Source organism: Lycorma delicatula, chromosome 8, assembly GCF_047948215.1.
Source record: "Lycorma delicatula isolate Av1 chromosome 8, ASM4794821v1, whole genome shotgun sequence".
Classification (NCBI taxonomy): Eukaryota; Metazoa; Arthropoda; class Insecta; order Hemiptera; family Fulgoridae; genus Lycorma; species Lycorma delicatula.
Window position 1 is genome coordinate 23,128,114 of NC_134462.1, and position 18,649 is coordinate 23,146,762.

Consider the following 18,649-nt stretch of genomic DNA (forward strand, 5'->3'; position numbering starts at 1 on the left):
ACGTTAAATCTCCGTCCTAATTGAAGGAAGCGGGCCGAATGCGCGATTGTGGAAAATTTTATAACTTTATAACGTAAGTTGTAAAGGAAAGGATTTTGACGAGGTTTAGGGTTCTGCTTGGGTTTTCCAGCTTTAAGTTTTGTTGTGTTATTTATGTTTGCTGTTGATTATGTTTTGTGTTTAGTGTTAGTGTTGTTACTGTTATTGTGTTTTAATGTTCTTCTTAGCTCTAGTTTTATGCTTTACGTTTCGTGTTATGTGCTGAACCTACTTTTTTCTATTTCGGGAAGGTAGTTCAGTTGTTTTGTTACCATGTAATCCGTTCAGTCTTATTTAAGATTTGGCATGATGTGTTTTGTTTATGAGTTCACGTTAGTATTACACCGACGGGAATGTTACAAGTGACACAGCATCTTTGGCAACCTGACTGAGGCTAGATTGAAAGATGTCAATGCCGAGAAGATGACCTCCGGTAAAGCCCATAACGGCTAGGTACGGAGGAGGTGGCGTGGCGATCGAATCCGTCACATGGATAGTGTCTTCCTCTACGAGGTGAGAATGTATTGTAGTGGTCTGTTGTGTTTGTAATTTATATGCAAATGTATCATATTATTAGTAATCGGTTGATGTCATCCGGTTACCTAGTAACCGGATGAGTTAATAAACCTCGCGAGGTAATAAACCTCGCTCGCCCGTCCCGCATAAGCCAGCTGACAGTTAAGACAGGGGCAAATCTTCAGCTCATTAAGTGTATATGAGGGTAAAATTAAGAGAAATAAAGTACAGTTATCAAGAGCCCAAGTGTCTGACGCAATTTTATGAATTCTTTTTTATTAATTTATCGAATAAGCATGAAATTTATGCATGGGAATATGGAATGAAAATTTTGTAGCATGTAAAAAATGTCATGCCTTACCGGGATCTTTCAGATAAAAGACTGAAATGCTATAAATTTTCCACTGAGATCGGTATATTAGACTATTTTAATTTTTCCTTGTGAAAAGAAATAAAATTCAATTAATTTTTAATTAAAACATGTAACTACTTCATATATAATTATATATCATATTTAATTATTGAAATTGTTCCTTTAGTTTCGATCGAATAATGCTATTTCAGTTATACAAAAATGTTTCTTCTGTTTACAATGTTTTTTCATCTCATTCAAACGTTAGGATAGATTTTAACGTGAATTTACGTGCATTATGACTGTTAAACTTTATAATACGGTTATCGCATAAGAAGTACTGAGGATTTGTATCATTATACACCGGATGAGGAACTTAAAAACGAAACAAACCGGCTCGGACTATAGTTATTTGAGGTCATCTTTAATGCTACTACTACTGTGTACTAGCTCCACTGTTAGTTGCTTATGTAACTACTCTCGACTATTATCAATTGTACACAAAACGTTTACATACTGAATGGATGGTTGTTACACTCGTACAATGAAAACTGATGATAACATTTTTTGGTATTTTTTTTGGTAATTACCTACATGAGAGAAAAATGGCTGGCGCTACACGTCGTACGTAGATAAAGAGTTTAATTTTCTAATGCCGGTAATTAATTATACCGGTCCAGTTTTTTTTTTGTTTTATCTTAATCATTTTATTTAACTGGGTGTAGGTTCGTAGTCAGTTTATATCACAATTCTATATGAATTGTATAATATATAAATAAGTGTAATGATTACATCGTCAATATGAAAATCTTAAAATCCATGTACGAACCGTAGGCTGTTTTTTTCAAAGGTAACAAAATGGTGCGCCTGGTACATGGGTGAATATGGTAATAAATGTTATAGTGAACGAATATATATAAAGTCTGCGTATTGCTTTTATTGTTTATTTTTTATCGACTTATGTTGTATTATTGTTTATGTAACTATAATTTGATTATACCACAAATTATATTTAGGTAGTATCTATATAAAGTAATAAAAGTTTTTACAGTAATATATTAAGGAAGGAGATAGAATATTCTTATACAACTACACTATAATAGTTCATGAACTACGGATGTAAAATAGAACTTTTAGAGAAAGTGTTTCGCCATTTCATACCTAAACCACAATTTCTTTTAGAGACATGTAGCTGTCTGTTAAACAGAGTTTTTGTTTTCACTCAATCACGCATGCAATTTAATAATATTAAAACAATCATTTTAATTCATACAATTATTTCGAGAACAAATAAATCTCTATCACTTGTGTAATAATCATATATACTGTTTTAACTAATAGTACATTTGTTAAAAAAAGCTGTTATAGTTGCATTACAAATAATTTATAGAATTCTATTTCGCTTTTACTAAAAAAAATTAAAGATTTTAATAAAAGTCGTAAAACATCTTTAAAGATTAAAGATTTTTAGTGTGTACCATTTTGTAAAGATCCCATTAAATCTTTTTCAAATATACGAAATTTTATTTAAATTAATATTTAATTTCAAATCAAAATATAGTGAAACATCTACAAAACGGAACCTCACAAAAAACAGAAACCTAAAAACGTACGGTTTATCAAGTCCCGATATATTTTTATAGAAATTTATTTCTTCAAGCCGGAAAACTCCGCAATACGGAAACGGAAAGGAAACATAGATTTTACTTTTAATTTTATATTAATCTTGTCCCATGAGACGGAAAGGAAATTAAAAAAAAAAGATTGTACATTCCCACGATTTGGAAATTATAAATCCAGTAGATTATTATTAAAATACAGTACTGTAACTGTTGTTTATCTAATTATACGCAGTCAAATTCTTGGCTCAAACTCAAAACAAGGAAAGAACACAGAAAACAAAATCGGAAAAGCATTGGGTATGGTTTCACAGCTAGAAGAATTCGCGATTCGTATAAATAGCGATGATTTGTGACAGAATATGTTAACCGCTAGAATATATTATTGAAAACGAAAGTTCCAAAAGTAAATTATTGAAACAGAACACCGTACTTGATTACTTTAGAAAGTGATTTTATTTTAGAATCAGGGTTAGATCATGTTATATGTCTTTTAATTAACTGTAACTTTTAAATGAAAAATTACTAACAATTTTTGAAAGTTGGTGACTAATGTTCTCTATATGCAGTATAATTTCCGGATTATTCAAACGTTTATCCTTGTCTAACTTCATTTTACATTTGTATAATTCATAGGACAGGATCTCACGTTAAATTAGCTCGACTTTTAAAAACTCTGCAAGACGGAAACCTCTTCAAAACGGAATTCTTACTCGGTCCCGTCAGATTCCGTTTTGGGGAGGTTTTACTGTAATAAAATTTTTATCTTCCTTGAGATTATTTTTTGTAATTTAGAAAAAAAGTAATTTTGAAATATGTTATAAGAAATATATTTATGTGTTAAATATAAGGAGTATTTGAAGATAATATAAACGTAAAAATTAATTTTAAATCTAACTTGACAATAGTTATGTAAAAAAAAAATTATAAATAAATCTACAAAAATAAAACTTTCCTACCTACAGTATGACCATTTGTAACCTCTGACAATAAAATAACCTTTTCTATTTACATTTTTACATTTTTTATCGTTTAAAAATGACGTAATATCAAAATAAAAACAAGCAAATGTATTAAAAATATTTATAATGTAACGTATAAATTTATTTTTTATTTTAAGAATCATAGTTTCTTGTTGACGGATATTTGACAAAAAAAAAGATTGCAAAACTTTTCTTGCGCTGTCCTTCATTTCAACAAAATTTTAGAATGTAATAATATTAAAAAAAAAAATTAAAAACTTTCTTTATACTTTATAATCATACTTTAAGTTATTATCATACACTGCATGAATTTAATTAGTAGGTTAATTTGGATTTCAAAAGATAACATCATATACTGAAATTTTTTAATACGTTTATAAATTATCAAACAAATTTTCAATTAAACATTTACTAAACAAAGTAACGAAATAGTGGAGTTTTTGATTATTGAAATACAATTGTTAATTAACAAAACTTTCATTTTGTCGCTTATATACATTTTACAAATTTACCCTCGTACGAGGGGATGTTTGCAAAAGTAATGGCTGAATACTGTATTGTCACCCGACCTTAGTAACTGCAAAATTTCATCATTCGGAAATGCCAGGAAATATGTTAAATTAAGGATGCACGATTTGAGGACAAACATGAAAAAACAACATTGTAAGTTAAAGAAAATCAAGTAATAATGCAATAAAATTAAGTTGACAAACACAATTTATTTCGTTTTAAATAAGAGCCCACCGGGCTGGTCTATTAGTTAAGTCGTCGTCGCAAATCTGTTGATCAAAAGATGATTTTTCAGGTTGAAGATTCTAAGCTTCAAATCCTAATAAACGTTAGTTGCTTTTATACGGATTTGAATACTGGATATCGGTGTACGTTAGTGATTAGGATTACATTAACATATTTCTCAGGAATGGTCGCCTGAGTTTGTTCAAGGCTATACCTCATTTGCATATCATACATATCACCCTCATCCCATAATGGTTGTGGAGGAATTGCTTATTGTTTACAAATTGCTATATACACATTATGAATAAAAACAAAATTAAAATAATAATTGCAAATACTATTACTTTTCGGCTTTTAAGAACGACAAACTCAAATAACAGTACCATAAGGTTAATAACTTTATTAATTTTTTTTTTTACTGTTCTTAATGTGTAGGTAGCAATTTGTTCAACTAGTGAACCCATCCCCACGGCCGAATGAGGTGGGGATGATATGTATAAGATTTAAATGAGATATAGATCTTGCGCAGAGTCAGGCTGACCATTCCTGAGACGTATGGTTAACTGAAACCCAACTATCAACGTACACCGGTACCCACTGTCCAGTATTTAAATCCGTATAAAAATAACTAACTTTTACTAGAATTTAAACCGCAGATCCTTCCACTTCTAAAATCAGCTGCTAAACAAGTGATTTTCGTTAAAGAGTTAACAACCAGACCAACCGGTAGTCTGAAATCAGTTGATTTGGAAGTCGAGATTTCCAGCGTTCAAGTCCTAGTAAAGGCAGTTACTTTTATACGGATTTGAATACCAGATCGTGGATACCGTTGTTTTTTGGTGGTTGGGTTTTAATTAATAACATATTTCAGAAATGGTCGACCGGAGACTGTACAAGACTACACTTCACTTATACTCATACATATCATCCTCATTCATCCTATGAAGTAATACCTGAACGGTAATTCCCGGAGGCTAAACAGGAAAAAAAAGAAAGAAAGGCCAACCTGTCGGTCATTTTATTAAATGAAAACAAAAATGTGAATATTATCATTAAATTAAATTATTAATGATTATAATTATTATTAATATTATTGCTAATAATAGTGATTTTAAATAGTTTGACTGTCGGGCACAGGAAGCAAATTTGATACACAATTATGAAAAATATGATGTTAAGTGACATCAAAAATGAAAGTTAAGATACCTAAGAGCTGGCGTAAGACAGAAAGAACTGAAAGCGTCAATGTTGTCAAGGTCCTGCCAGTGGGTAGAATACTTCATGATGATCAATATATTCAGTAAAAAAATGTGGGTCCGATCTGACACATTTAATAAAATTAAGTTTTTACCTAAAAAATTGTTATTGAAATTAAATTATTATTTAGAATTAAAATAAATCAAAATTCTTGGTAAAAACGTTTGGGTTTCAGTTGACTCCGATGAACAACTGAGGTTTTACTAAACTTGACGAAAAATTGCTAAAAAAAGAAGAAAAAAAAGATTATTTTTATGCCCCTTTTTCTAACTTCCGGGACCACCGTTAGACATTACTTCAGAAGATGAGATGAATGACAAGTAGCGTGTGAAAATGCCATGCCTGACCGGGATTCCAAACCGAGACCTCCGGATGAATGGCCGAGACGCTGCAGCCAGCCTTACGTGGCAACTACCTTACACAACGTTTTTTTCATCACAACCACAACTTGAAAAACAGATTAAAAATAAGAAATTATGATAAATTAAAAAAAATTCTCGACCTTAATTCGGCGATTCAAACGGATAGCCGTTTGGATTACTTTAAAAAAAAAAATGTTTTACATTTGGGTTTTCAATTTTTAAAATGAAAATATAAGAAAATAACGTTTTAAATACGGCCTTAGAATATACACTTGTATTTTGAGGCTTAAAATTGTATTTATCGGAGTAATTACAGAAGTCCCTGAATAATCCGAACCCCGGGTAATCCGAACTCAAAATATGGTCAAACAAAAAGCGTGGTAAAAGTGACTAGAACTGTTAATCTTTAACCGGAAATAACAAAAGAAGATATTACAAACCGGATTAACGTAGACGCGAAAGAATGTTTCCAACTTAAATCCGACGATGACATTATTAAAGCAGTACGACAAGGGTTAGATGAAAATGATGTTGATGAAATTGAAGTAGAAGCAAAGAGCGTAAAGCGTGAAGAAGCACTAAAACTCTTTTAACATCTGCATTCAGTGGACAACAATGAACATTCCACCGCATAAACTATTTTTACTGACTCAAATATGAAAATAGGCGGTAGAAAAATCACCACCTCAATGCAACAGACAAAAATCAACGACTTTTTAAAGAAACAATAATAAAACCCATTTTTAGAATGTAAGTATCAATACAGTATTAAAAGCGTTGTTTATATACTAAAAGAAAGGGTTTCTGTACTCATTTCGTCTTCCAAAACTCACCTCGATACCTTATCCTGTACCTTTCATAATGTAATCTTTCAATCTGTACAGTCACGGATTTTTATTATTTCGGATTTTCCAGCAGTTATTTATTTACTTCAATAAGTCAGCTTGATATGGTATAACGTTATTCAACTTTGGTAAAAAGAAAGTTTAGTTTGGAAAAAAAAAACAAGGGTATCATGATGCTTCCTTGTCCGATGGTGTCGAAAATCAGGCCAAAACTGAAGTGTGTATATATAGCAAATGTTTGTGCCAAATTTAAACTTTTCTCGTAAACAGGTTTACGATATATTAAAGAAAAATTGTTTACAAGTAATGTTAAATATCCCCCACTCCTAAATCCAATCGGCTTAAAATCTGTAATTTTAAATAACATTATTGTACAAAAAATTCCATTTTCTACGACTACTATACAAAGATTAAAAATGACGAAAACTACCCTATTCTATTTATTTTTTTCCAAAATTCAATTCCATCATTTTGCTATATATATACATTTTTTGAACCATCTTCAAAGAATTTATGTTGTACTAATCCGCAGATAATAAAAAATATATAGAACAACGTTCGTACATATTTTGGAAATTCCTACATAATTTTATATTTTTTGAAATAATAAGTCTTGGAAACGTAGACATTTGCAGAAAACTCCACAAATAAAATTTTTACTAATTGCTATGCTTTCCCTTTATAACTGTGCTATAAATAAAATTTTAGTTGGGAAAGCAAAAATCAATTGAAATAATACACTATGAATACCTAACAATTACAGATATTGTTCCCGACTATACACCTCTCTTCACCTTTAATTTTTTGCTGTGATTATAATGAATAATCACCGATTACGACATTTTTTCTTGTTTATATTATTTAATTTAAACATTATAATTATAAATTAAGAAGATTTATCAGTTTTAAAATATACAATTAAAGTTATAATGCATAAGGATTATATCGAGCGGTTTTATAATAATAAAACTTTAAATACGATTAAAATGAAACCATTCAAGCAGAATGTAATTTTATAAATAATAATTAAAATTTCTCAGTTAGCTAAATAACTAGTAGAAATAGACTTCGGTATTATAAATTATATATTAAGAGAATGTCAAGATAAGAACAGCAACAATATATTTTAGTTAAAGGTTACCGACGTTAAAAAACAAAAGTTACAGAGCGGTTTATTTCATATAGAAATAATATAAAATATTTACAGATAAAAAAAAAACAGAATATACAAACTCTGCAGTTAAAATACTACTCTCTCATTTTTCTTACTCTTATTGTGTAGATTATTCCTATGTAGAAAAAAAATCTGGTAAATTACTTTTGTTTTTATTATATATATATATATATATATATATACGCAATTACTATTAGGGATGAAATTTGAATTTCACTTTCTAACTACAGTATAAGATTATCAGATGTAACTGTATATTCCTATGTAGCCTATTTTGTGTCAGAGATTGGATTATAACCAGTAGTGGTTGATACCAAAGCCCGATTGTATTGAAGTAATTTCATTTTAGATATTTATATAGTGTTTCCTAACCATATCTTTCTAATTTATTAATTCTTATTTAGGTTTTGCTCCTTCATATTGGGTTGTAATAAAGATAGCACACGATTTTCTTTCAAAATTTTCCGGGATGATGACCATGATTATATCATCATTACCTTACAAGAAGAAATAAAAAAATATAAAAATTTAAAAAAAAAACGCTAAAAAAAGTTTCATAATTTTCTTTTCTTGGATTTGCTCTTGAGAAATTTTATTTCAATACGTTGGTATTTTTAAATATTAATAACTTAATTATTATTACTTTAAAAAATCAATCAAACCAATCAATAAGAGATAAAATATGAAAAAAACACGATTACCAAAAAAAAAAAAAACATTACTCTTTTGTTCTGGTTTGGTTCCAGTATAATTTTATATTATACTAACAAATACCCCGTTTGAATTTTGGAAACTTCCGAATAACCGTGATCTGTTGGATCGAGAGTGTACCTGACGCATGCAAAAGTTATCCTTCAACATACTAATAAATACCTCGTTTGAATTTTGAAAATCGGTATAGAGACATTACAACATCCCATTGCATCTCCCACAATAGCACCCCAGGGGCACCCTGTTTGTTATCAGCTGATGGTAATAATTGGTCTAGCCTTCCACGAGGGGCTCGCATCACCTCACCACTCTAGCTTCACACGCAGTCCTCACGGGAAGCCATATTATTAGACAGACATTTTTATTAACCGAAATATTTTAAATTTATTTTACTATTATTTTATTTTATTTAATGTAAAATTTAATTCTATTATTTTTGTAATATTATTAAGTCGATTGATTAGAATTATTCAGTTCAAACCCAGCTACACACACACACACATATATATACTATATACATTATATATACACACTATATATATACACTATACACACACACACACACATATATATATATATATATATATGTGTGTGTGTGTGTGTGTGTGTGGCCTTTAAGTTTTTCAAACATGGTATCGCTGAAAAAATATAATTATAAATATAATATTAAAAACAGCTTATCAATATATTGTTTGATTTCTTCAAACGTTTTCGGCTGTTCTACCATCTTCAGGAAGAATTTACAATAATTTAGAATTAAAATATATAAAAAATATAAAATTCACAAAATAAAATTAGAGATAATTACGTACATTTTGTTAAGTATCACAATTGTTATTGTTATGATAATTGTGACATTCTTATAAAACGAACGTAATTATTTTAATTTAATTTATGATTTTAACATTTACAAAATTTTTATCTTATGATGATCAACTGTTATGGCTCTAATTTTATCTTGTGAATTTTATATTTTTTATATATTCTAATTTTAAATCATTATAAATACCTTCTGAAGATGGCACAATAGCCGAAAACGTTTGAGAAAATCAAACAATATATTGGTAAGCTGATTTTAATATTATATTTATTATATATATAGTCTACGACATTTCCAGAAACGTAAGGATTCCAACGCGGGGTCATTCATCAAAATTGGTTTAGCCGTTAAGCTGCTACGGAGGAACAAACGTATATACATACATTCATACATACACATACACCCTAAATACACTACACTCCTTTTGGGGCAATCTGTAATAAAATACAAAATGGATAACGATTTTAAATAATGAATTTAGTAAACGACTTTAGAAATATATTTCTACAGGATTATTAGGTTCCAGCGATGTATCGTTAGACGATTGAAAGCGCCAAATGAACAATATGTACCTCATATAATTTTTGTTTCGGGCTTAACTTCAAAATACGAGGAAAAATGTTTTACAAAAAATAAAAACATGATATCTCAGAAACGACAAAAAGAAATCGAATTGAGTTTTTCTCTATCATCATACCATAAAAGAATGCACCGGGTATTCTTTAAAGGTAATCATATTTTTTGTGGATGATTGTGTGGAATCTTAGTCAAAATTCAATTAGCCAAACGCTTCAAAAAAAAATTGTTTAATGGTATTAGAAAATATCTGATTTAGACACTACAAGACTTCCTTACACGCATATTACATTACATATACCCATTTTTAAAAGTACATAAATGTTATTTCAATAATAACTTCTGATTTTTTCAAATATTTTTGTTTTATTGTTATCACTGAATAATGGTTTATTGCAAAAATCTTTTTACAATCAGAGGTTAATAAATTAATAAATCAATATATCAAAAATCAAAAAAGGAAAAAAGAAGAAAATTTAGCAAACAAAAAAAAAAAATAAACAAAAAGAAAATGTTGCATACAAAGAAAAAAAAGATTAAGAAAAAATGATAAATATAAAGAGGAAGAAAACGTTAAGACAAAGGAAAGAATAACAAGATTAAGAGAGGATGATAAATATAAAGAGAGAAAATTTGAAAACTAGAAAACGGACATACAAATTAAGATCAGAATTATATCAAACCAAAGAGCGATTAAATGATTGGCAACAAAAAACAAATAAATGAAATGATGGTCAACTCCGACTTAAGGAGAATATTGTCCGACAATATCAGAGGAATAATGAACTAAAAATAAGAATTTTTTGCAATTTATCAAATATCGAGCAGGTATGCCTTAGCGTATATGTTGTTCTTGTGAGGGTCTATTTTTCAGTCACTCTGTAGTTAACCTTAATCGAGATAAAATTAACAGAAATTCCAGAATAAAAAAATAAAATTAAACTAGAAAATTCAAAAATAATACGATTCTAAATTATAATTTTCAATTTATATTAAATAATCAGTTGTTTCGCCAAATCTATCACATATACATATGTGTAATAATGCCTATTAAATTACATATACACATTTTTAAAAGTACATAAAATTTTATTTCACTAATAACTTCTGATTTTTATATATACATACATATTTTATTGTTATTATTGAATAATTGTTTATTGTAAAAGTTTTTTTTACAATCGCGGGTTAATGATTATTAATAAATCAATATATTTAAATAAAAAAAAGGAAGTGAAATCAGATTCTCGCCGATGTGGCTTCCCCTTATAAGATCCAAATATTTTATTAATTAAAATTTTATTAGGCTATAATTCTGGAACCAATGAAAATAAGTACAACTTATGATATATCGTTGAAAAGCTCACAATGAGAGCTTATTACTTCAGTTAAGAAAAATTCCAAAATCCAAACGTTTTTGAATTTTGGAATTTCACACCCAACTGAATGAGAGCCCGAAGTTCATAGAAGCCCGTCTTTATTGGTCAGGCGTCGCCAAATGGTTCAACAGCCAAGGACGGGTGTTGGCTAGTAAGAAGTAAGTTACAATTTAAAAAAAATTGTAGACATTTCTTGATAGTTATATATATGAGTATAAACTTTCAAAAAAATTTTGAAAAATATTTAAAGCGAAAGGAGGAGATACAGGGAAAAATTCAATTTTAGGAGGTGGGGTTGATAGTTTAAAATTCTTTTTTGTATGTTTATATATGCGTTATAGCGAACAAATTTACTTTAATAAAAGTTTTCTCTAAAATGCCTCACAATAAAATCGAAATCGGGTTTTCCCAATATTCAACCACCCCTTAAAAACCTTTTAATGGTTCAAATATTAAAAATATTTGAGCCAAATTTGAAGAAAACCGGTTTGGTCAGTCCTGAACTATAAGGCCAAAAGCAGTGCGATGTACATGCATATGTTTTTATGGTCTATATGGACTGGTTGGACCCTAAAACGTAAAGATTTATAAAAAACCTGATAACCGAGTTTTGAAATTATCACTTTACTTTGCTCTTTAATATAGCTATTCTAACTACTTCACCTCGAAAGAAAAAAGTGGTGGATACATCCAATCATAATAGGATAGGGAAATTCTTTATAAAAAGCTAAAACGCATCCATATATATTTTTACTTCCTTGTATGAAGTAAAGGAAGTATTGTGATCGCGAAAAATTTCAGTTTACGATTAGCCGTAGGGTGTTGAAATTTTGGATTTAGGACTGTTGTAACATCTAGCTGCGAACCTCCCCTTTTCATTACAATCGACTAGACCAAAAGTGTCCAAAAAAGCCCAAATTCCAAAAAAATTAGGATTTTGGACTTTTTCTTAACTACAGTAATAAGCCCTCACTGACAGTTTTTAAACGATATATCATAAGTGATACTTATTTTCATTGGTTCCAGAGTTATTGCCAATAATATTTTAATTAATGAAATATTTGTATCTTACAAGGGGAAGGCAAATCGATTCAAATCCGACTTAATCTCCTTTTTTGTAACTTTTTTTAAAATTTAAATATATTCATTTATTAATTTCTACATTGTAAAAAAAATTACAATAAATAATAATAATAAATGAAAAAATAACAGAAGTTATTAATAAAATAAAATATTATGTAATTTTCCTTTTAAAAAAATGTGTATATGTAATTTAGTAGACGTACAAGGAAGTCACGTGGTGTCCACCTAAGTTTTTTTATTATTAAAAAAGTCTATAGATTTATTTTATTACCTTCTTTTAGTATTTCACGGTAAACTTCAACATGGGAAGAGAATTATGCGGGATTATATAGAAGTTTAAACTAACCTAAATTTAGTACACTTAAATGAAATACAATACAACAGAAATGAAATGAAATGAAATAAAAATTTAGCTTAACAAAAGGAAAAAACTAAATGAAAAATTGAAAATGGAACAAGCTGTGTTCAAGTTATAACCTCGAAGCTTAGTATGGTACTTTATCGGACTTCGAGCAACCTCATTTAAACTATGCTGTGTATTTCTGGCAATCAATTTAACGCATAATATTCTAACAAAATATTGTACCTTGAGTCGGATCCTGAGTGGTGGGGAGAGGTTGATTATCGATTGAAATTTTAAAAACGTACCATCAATGCCATTCATATTTTATATATTTTTTTATATGCGATTTTAAATTGTTTAGATTAAATGCAAATTGAATGATTAATTTTTAGATTGAGAACGTCCTTGTGTAAAATTTTATTAGAAAAAAAATTATTAATATCCTTGTTAGAATTATATTCTTATGTATGTTTCATTACACTTACTGTCACATGATGAACAAAATATGCTGATATAAATGTCATATTTATACATCGTTTTTTTTTTACTTTTCCAGCTCTTCTGTTGATGCAGGACCATATGTATAAAAGAAAAGTATAACCATCGTAATAAATTATGGGTAACAGGGTTTTTGCAGGTTTTGAAATTTCAACATCCCTTATCCTAAAAAATACAAAAAAGTTTTTTGAATACTTATATGTTCGTACATATAAATGCGTTGGCCTATATTCTGATTAATATCTCTAGACTGTCTTAACATAAATTTTTCGATAATGACATAAAAAATTATTTTACGTGGGGCATTTATATAATTAAATTTCGGACCAAATTAAAAACGTGGGATGGGGTACTTTTTTCAATGTTTGCGTAGTGGTCGTAGAAAATTGAGTTGTACAATAAAAAAAACTTTTTAATTATTTAAAATTATAAAGTTATAAATCGACTGCATTTAGCGGTGGAGGGAATGTACAATATTTTTTTCTATACAGCTTTTTCCCTCATATCTCGAAAATTCGTTAACCAAAAGAAGTGAAATTTTTCAAAACTATATTTAGCTGTATATAATTCCCCGCTTTGGACTGATTTTCAGGCCCGTAGGACAAAGTTGCATTACGGTAACCATATTTTATTTATTTTTTTCGAATAGCCCATATAGAGGGCACGCTAAATCAACTTTTTAGCCCATGCTTCTTTCATTTTTCTAGAGTGGTGTTCTTTGTCTTCTTGAGTTCATTTTCCCCCTCTTCACAAGTGAGTTTTTTCCTCTCCTTTAACTCTAATTCCTGTATTGTTTTTCTGAATGTTACTCTGTTTTTTAAAATGTCTGAGTACTGAATTGTTTACTAGGTCACTGTCTATTTCTTTAAGCCAGGTTATCATGTTCTTGTGAGTGTTTAGTAGGGTGAAGATCTGTTTTGTTAGTCTGGTGTTCTCCATTCTGTATATGTGTCCATAGAATTGTAGTCTTCTTTTCCTGATTGCATCTGTTATCTTTTCTATTTTGGAATATAGCTCCTGGTTTGATCTTTGTTTATAATCTAGTCCTGTATTGTTTTTTTGCGCCTAATATTTTACTTAGTATACTATAATTTTCTTTAGCCAAGTTGAATAACATTGCAACGACTCATGCAACTTATTTAGTAAATAATTATAAAGATAAATAATAGACTTTTAAGTCCGCTGAATGGGATACGTATAGTTACAGTAACAATTTTTTGATACTTGATACAATTTTCAAATTTGAAAATTCGGATTTTAATACTAGGTACATTCGGATGTATCTAGTATTAAAGTAGACGATATAGGAACGTTTTTTAAAAAAAGAGTCCCAAAGTTTTTTTTTTTTTTTGTCTTCAGTCATTTGACTGGTTTGATGCAGCTCTCCAAGATTCCCTATCTAGTGCTAGTCGTTTCATTTCAGTATACCCTCTACATCCTACATCCCCAACAATTTGTTTTACATACTCCAAACGTGGCCTGCCTACACAATTTTTCCCTTCTACCTGTCCTTCCAATATTAAAGCGACTATTCCAGGATGCCTTAGTATATGGCCTATAAGTCTGTCTCTTCTTTTAACTATATTCTTCCAAATGCTTCTTTCTTCATCTATTTGCCGCAATACCTCTTCATTTGTCACTTTATCCACCCATGATTTTTAACATTCTCCTATAGCACCACATTTCAAAAGCTTCTAATCTTTTCTTCTCAGATACTCCGATCGTCCAAGTTTCACTTCCATATAAAGCGACACTCCAAACATACACTTTCAAAAATCTTTTCCTGAGATTTAAATTAATTTTTGATGTAAACAAATTATATTTCTTACTGAAGGCTCGTTTAGCTTGTGCTATTCGGCATTTTATATCGCTCCTGCTTCGTCCATCTTTAGTAATTTTACTTCCCAAATAACAAAATTCTTCTACCTCCATAATCTTTTCTCCTCCTATTTTCACATTCAGTGGTCCATCTTTGTTATTTCTACTACATTTCATTACTTTTGTTTTGTTCTTGTTTATTTTCATGCGATAGTTCTTGCGTAGGACTTCATCTATGCCGTTCATTGTTTCTTCTAAATCCTTTTTACTCTCGGCTAGAATTACTATATCATCAGCAAATCGTAGCATCTTTATCTTTTCACCTTGTACTGTTACTCCGAATCTAAATTGTTCTTTAACATCATTAACTGCTGAACATCATTCAGCTGCCTTGTCGGACTCCCTTTCTTATTAGGGCTTCTTTCTTATGTTCTTCAATTGTTATTGTTGCTGTTTGGTTCCTGTACATGTTAGCAATTGTTCTTCTATCTCTGTATTTGAACCCTAATTTTTTTAAAATGCTGAACATTTTATTCCAATCTACGTTATCGAAAGCCTTTTCTAGGTCTATAAACGCCAAGTATGTTGGTTTGTTTTTCTTTAATCTTCCTTCTACTATTAATCTGAGGCCTAAAATTGCTTCCCTTGTCCTTATACTTTTCCTGAAACCAAATTGGTCTTCTCCTAACACTTCTTCCACTCTCCTCTCAATTCTTCTGTATATAATTCTAGTTAAGATTTTTGATGCATGACTAGTTAAACTAATTGTTCTGTATTCTTCACATTTATCTGCCCCTGCTTTCTTTGGTATCATAACTATAACACGTCCCAAAGTTAAGAATTTAAAACTTTGCTACTTTCCCGGAAAATATAGCTAGAATAGCTATACTGAAGGGGAAAGTATAGTGATCATTTCAAAAATGGGGTATCGGTTTTTTTGTAAATCTTTAAGTTTTAGGGTCCAAATAGTTCATCTAGACCAAAATAAAAAGAAATGTATGTACGTACATGTGTCGCACTGCTTTTGGTCTTACATCTAAGAATTGATCAAACCGATTTTCTTCAAATTTACCTCTAACATTTCTATATATGGGGCAATGATCATATTATTTTTTTTAAATTTCGTTTAGGGGGTGGAGAGATATCGCGAAAAACCCACTTCGATTTTATTTCTAAAGGCATTTTAGAGAAATCTTCATTAAAGAAAATTTGTTCTCTAAACGCATATATAAATATAAAACGAAAGGTTCTAAAACAATCAACCTAAAAAAACTGAATTTACTTGTGCTCCATCTTCTCCCTTTGAATTACATATTTTTCAAACATTTTTTTGATAATGTAAACTTTTCGTGTAGAGCTATCAAGAAGTATCTACGATATTTTTAAATTGTAGATCCTGGACCTAAAATGCAGAAAATTTTCTTTCTATTATTTTAAACTTTATCGAAGGGGATTTAAGATTTAGAGAAAACTTTAAGCAAATTTGTTAACTTTAACCTACATAGGAATATATTAGAAAAATCTTTTCTCAAAATTCATTCATCACTTCTAAAAAAAATATATATTCCGTTTTTCTGGGTTTGTTGGCTATTTTTTAATAATTATTAATAGACGGCAAAGTTATGCAATACTTCATCAATTTTTTATAATTTCTAATAGCTTATCTGTTTTCCAAGTTCTGGCTGTTATTATACTATGTAATAATTAGTACAAATGGCTGTTAACACTATTTTGAGATCAAACTGTTACAAGCAGAGGGATCAAATAGGATTCACATTTTTTTAGTAAGAATTTTTATTTATTCTCAATTGTAATTTTAGTTTTGCATAATTTTTAACATAAATACGTTAATTTTTTTAAGGAAGTCAAATTGCATTTCAATTATTTCATATTACTTCATTATTGAATGTTTAGAATAATATTAAAAAAAACGTTGGGGGCGTATATTAATAAAAATCGGTTAAGAGAAAAGTTATGCAACCCTTTGCCGGAATTTTTTTTAACACAAAAACATGAAAAGAGTAACATGAATTCAAAATTTTAATTTTGATATAAAATAGATTAAATGTAAAATTTTGATTAATAGCAGGATGCTTCGTGTGAAACAGCTCAGGATTTCTTTTGATTTTTACTGCAAATATAAATTTTAGATTACTTTAAGATGTTCATATTGGAAGGCCAATGGCAACACTGCCTTGGCAATGGTGCACCATTGGATGGTGACTCACGGACTGCAAATAGCACCAGAAAAGTCGGAGACGCTGGTGCTTGCAGGTCGACATCAGCTAAGGGAGATGCGCTTCACCATCGATGGTGCAGAGATAAGCCAAGTATCGAGGGCCAAATACCTCGGGGTCTGGATGGACAAGCGCCGTTCATTCGGACCTCATGTAGAGGAAGCAATAAAGAAGGCAGAACAACAGCTGAGGGCTATCTCGAGGCTGATGGCGAACACAGTAGGGCCACGAGAGAAACGTCGACGAGTCATAGCTGCAACCGTGATATCAGTCCTATTGTATGCGGCCCCTGCATGGAATAGGGCAGTGGCGGTTCAGAAGTATAGGAGGAAGCTGGAGGCCACTCATAGGAGGCTGCTTCTGCGGGTAACATGTGCCTACAGGACGGTCTCCTATGACGCGATCTGCATCATTGCGGGAACGCCGCCAATAGACCTATTGGTTGAGGAACGATGCTTGCGGTTTGAAGGCGTAAACAAAGAGAATGCAAGGGCGCAGATCATGGCCATCTGGCACCAACGGTGGGAAGCGAGCCAGGTAGGACGGTGGACTATGCGTCTGATTCCGGACGTGAGTGCTTGGGTGGGACGTAAGCATGGTGAAGTTGGATACTGCCTCACTCAACTACTTTCGGGCCATGGGAACTTTGATAGCTATCTACATCGCTTCAAGAGGAGGAGAACGGCGGGTTGCAGGTACTGTGCGACAGCTGACACAGCCGAACACACCTGGTTCGACTGTGTCAGGTGGGAGAACGAGAGACGTCAGATTCCGGTGGCCTTAACACCAGATAACGTCGTCGGACACATGCTCCAGAGTGAGAATGGATGGAGGGAGGTAGAGAGAGTGGCTCGTCTCGTACTAACAGCGAAGAGGCAGGAGGAATCCCCTTGACGTGCACACGGCCCTCGATGTCAAAAGAGGCGTCGAAATGTGTTTACTTAGTTGTTGTTGGATTATGCTGCCGGATATACCGATGGACATGGAGTGGGGGGATATTGTGTGCGGTGCTCTACCGCTGACGGCGAAGGAGGCATGGCGCAACAAGTAATGAGGGGTCATGGGAATGCGGGGGGATCGAGGACAGGTACAAGCCCATCTTGATGCGTGTAGGGGCCAGGGAGGCAGCCTCTATGCCTAGGGTGTTCGGGCCTACTCACGCGCAAGAGTGGGTGGGTCGGAGCTCCCCGATGATGGCATGGGGGACCCTCGAGGTGTGCATGGGGGGACGCGTAACTGTGAAGCGGAAACGAAATGTGTGTCTTGATCAGGTACAATAGGGACGGGAAGGGTCCTCTCCTG

At 31.1% G+C, this 18,649-nt stretch overlaps 1 protein-coding gene across 1 annotated transcript in view; it reads right to left on the bottom strand.

The window, feature by feature from the left end:
- Positions 1–18,649, bottom strand: part of LOC142329161 (uncharacterized) — a 488,476-nt gene that overhangs the window by 260,531 nt on the left and 209,296 nt on the right. The window lies entirely within an intron of this gene.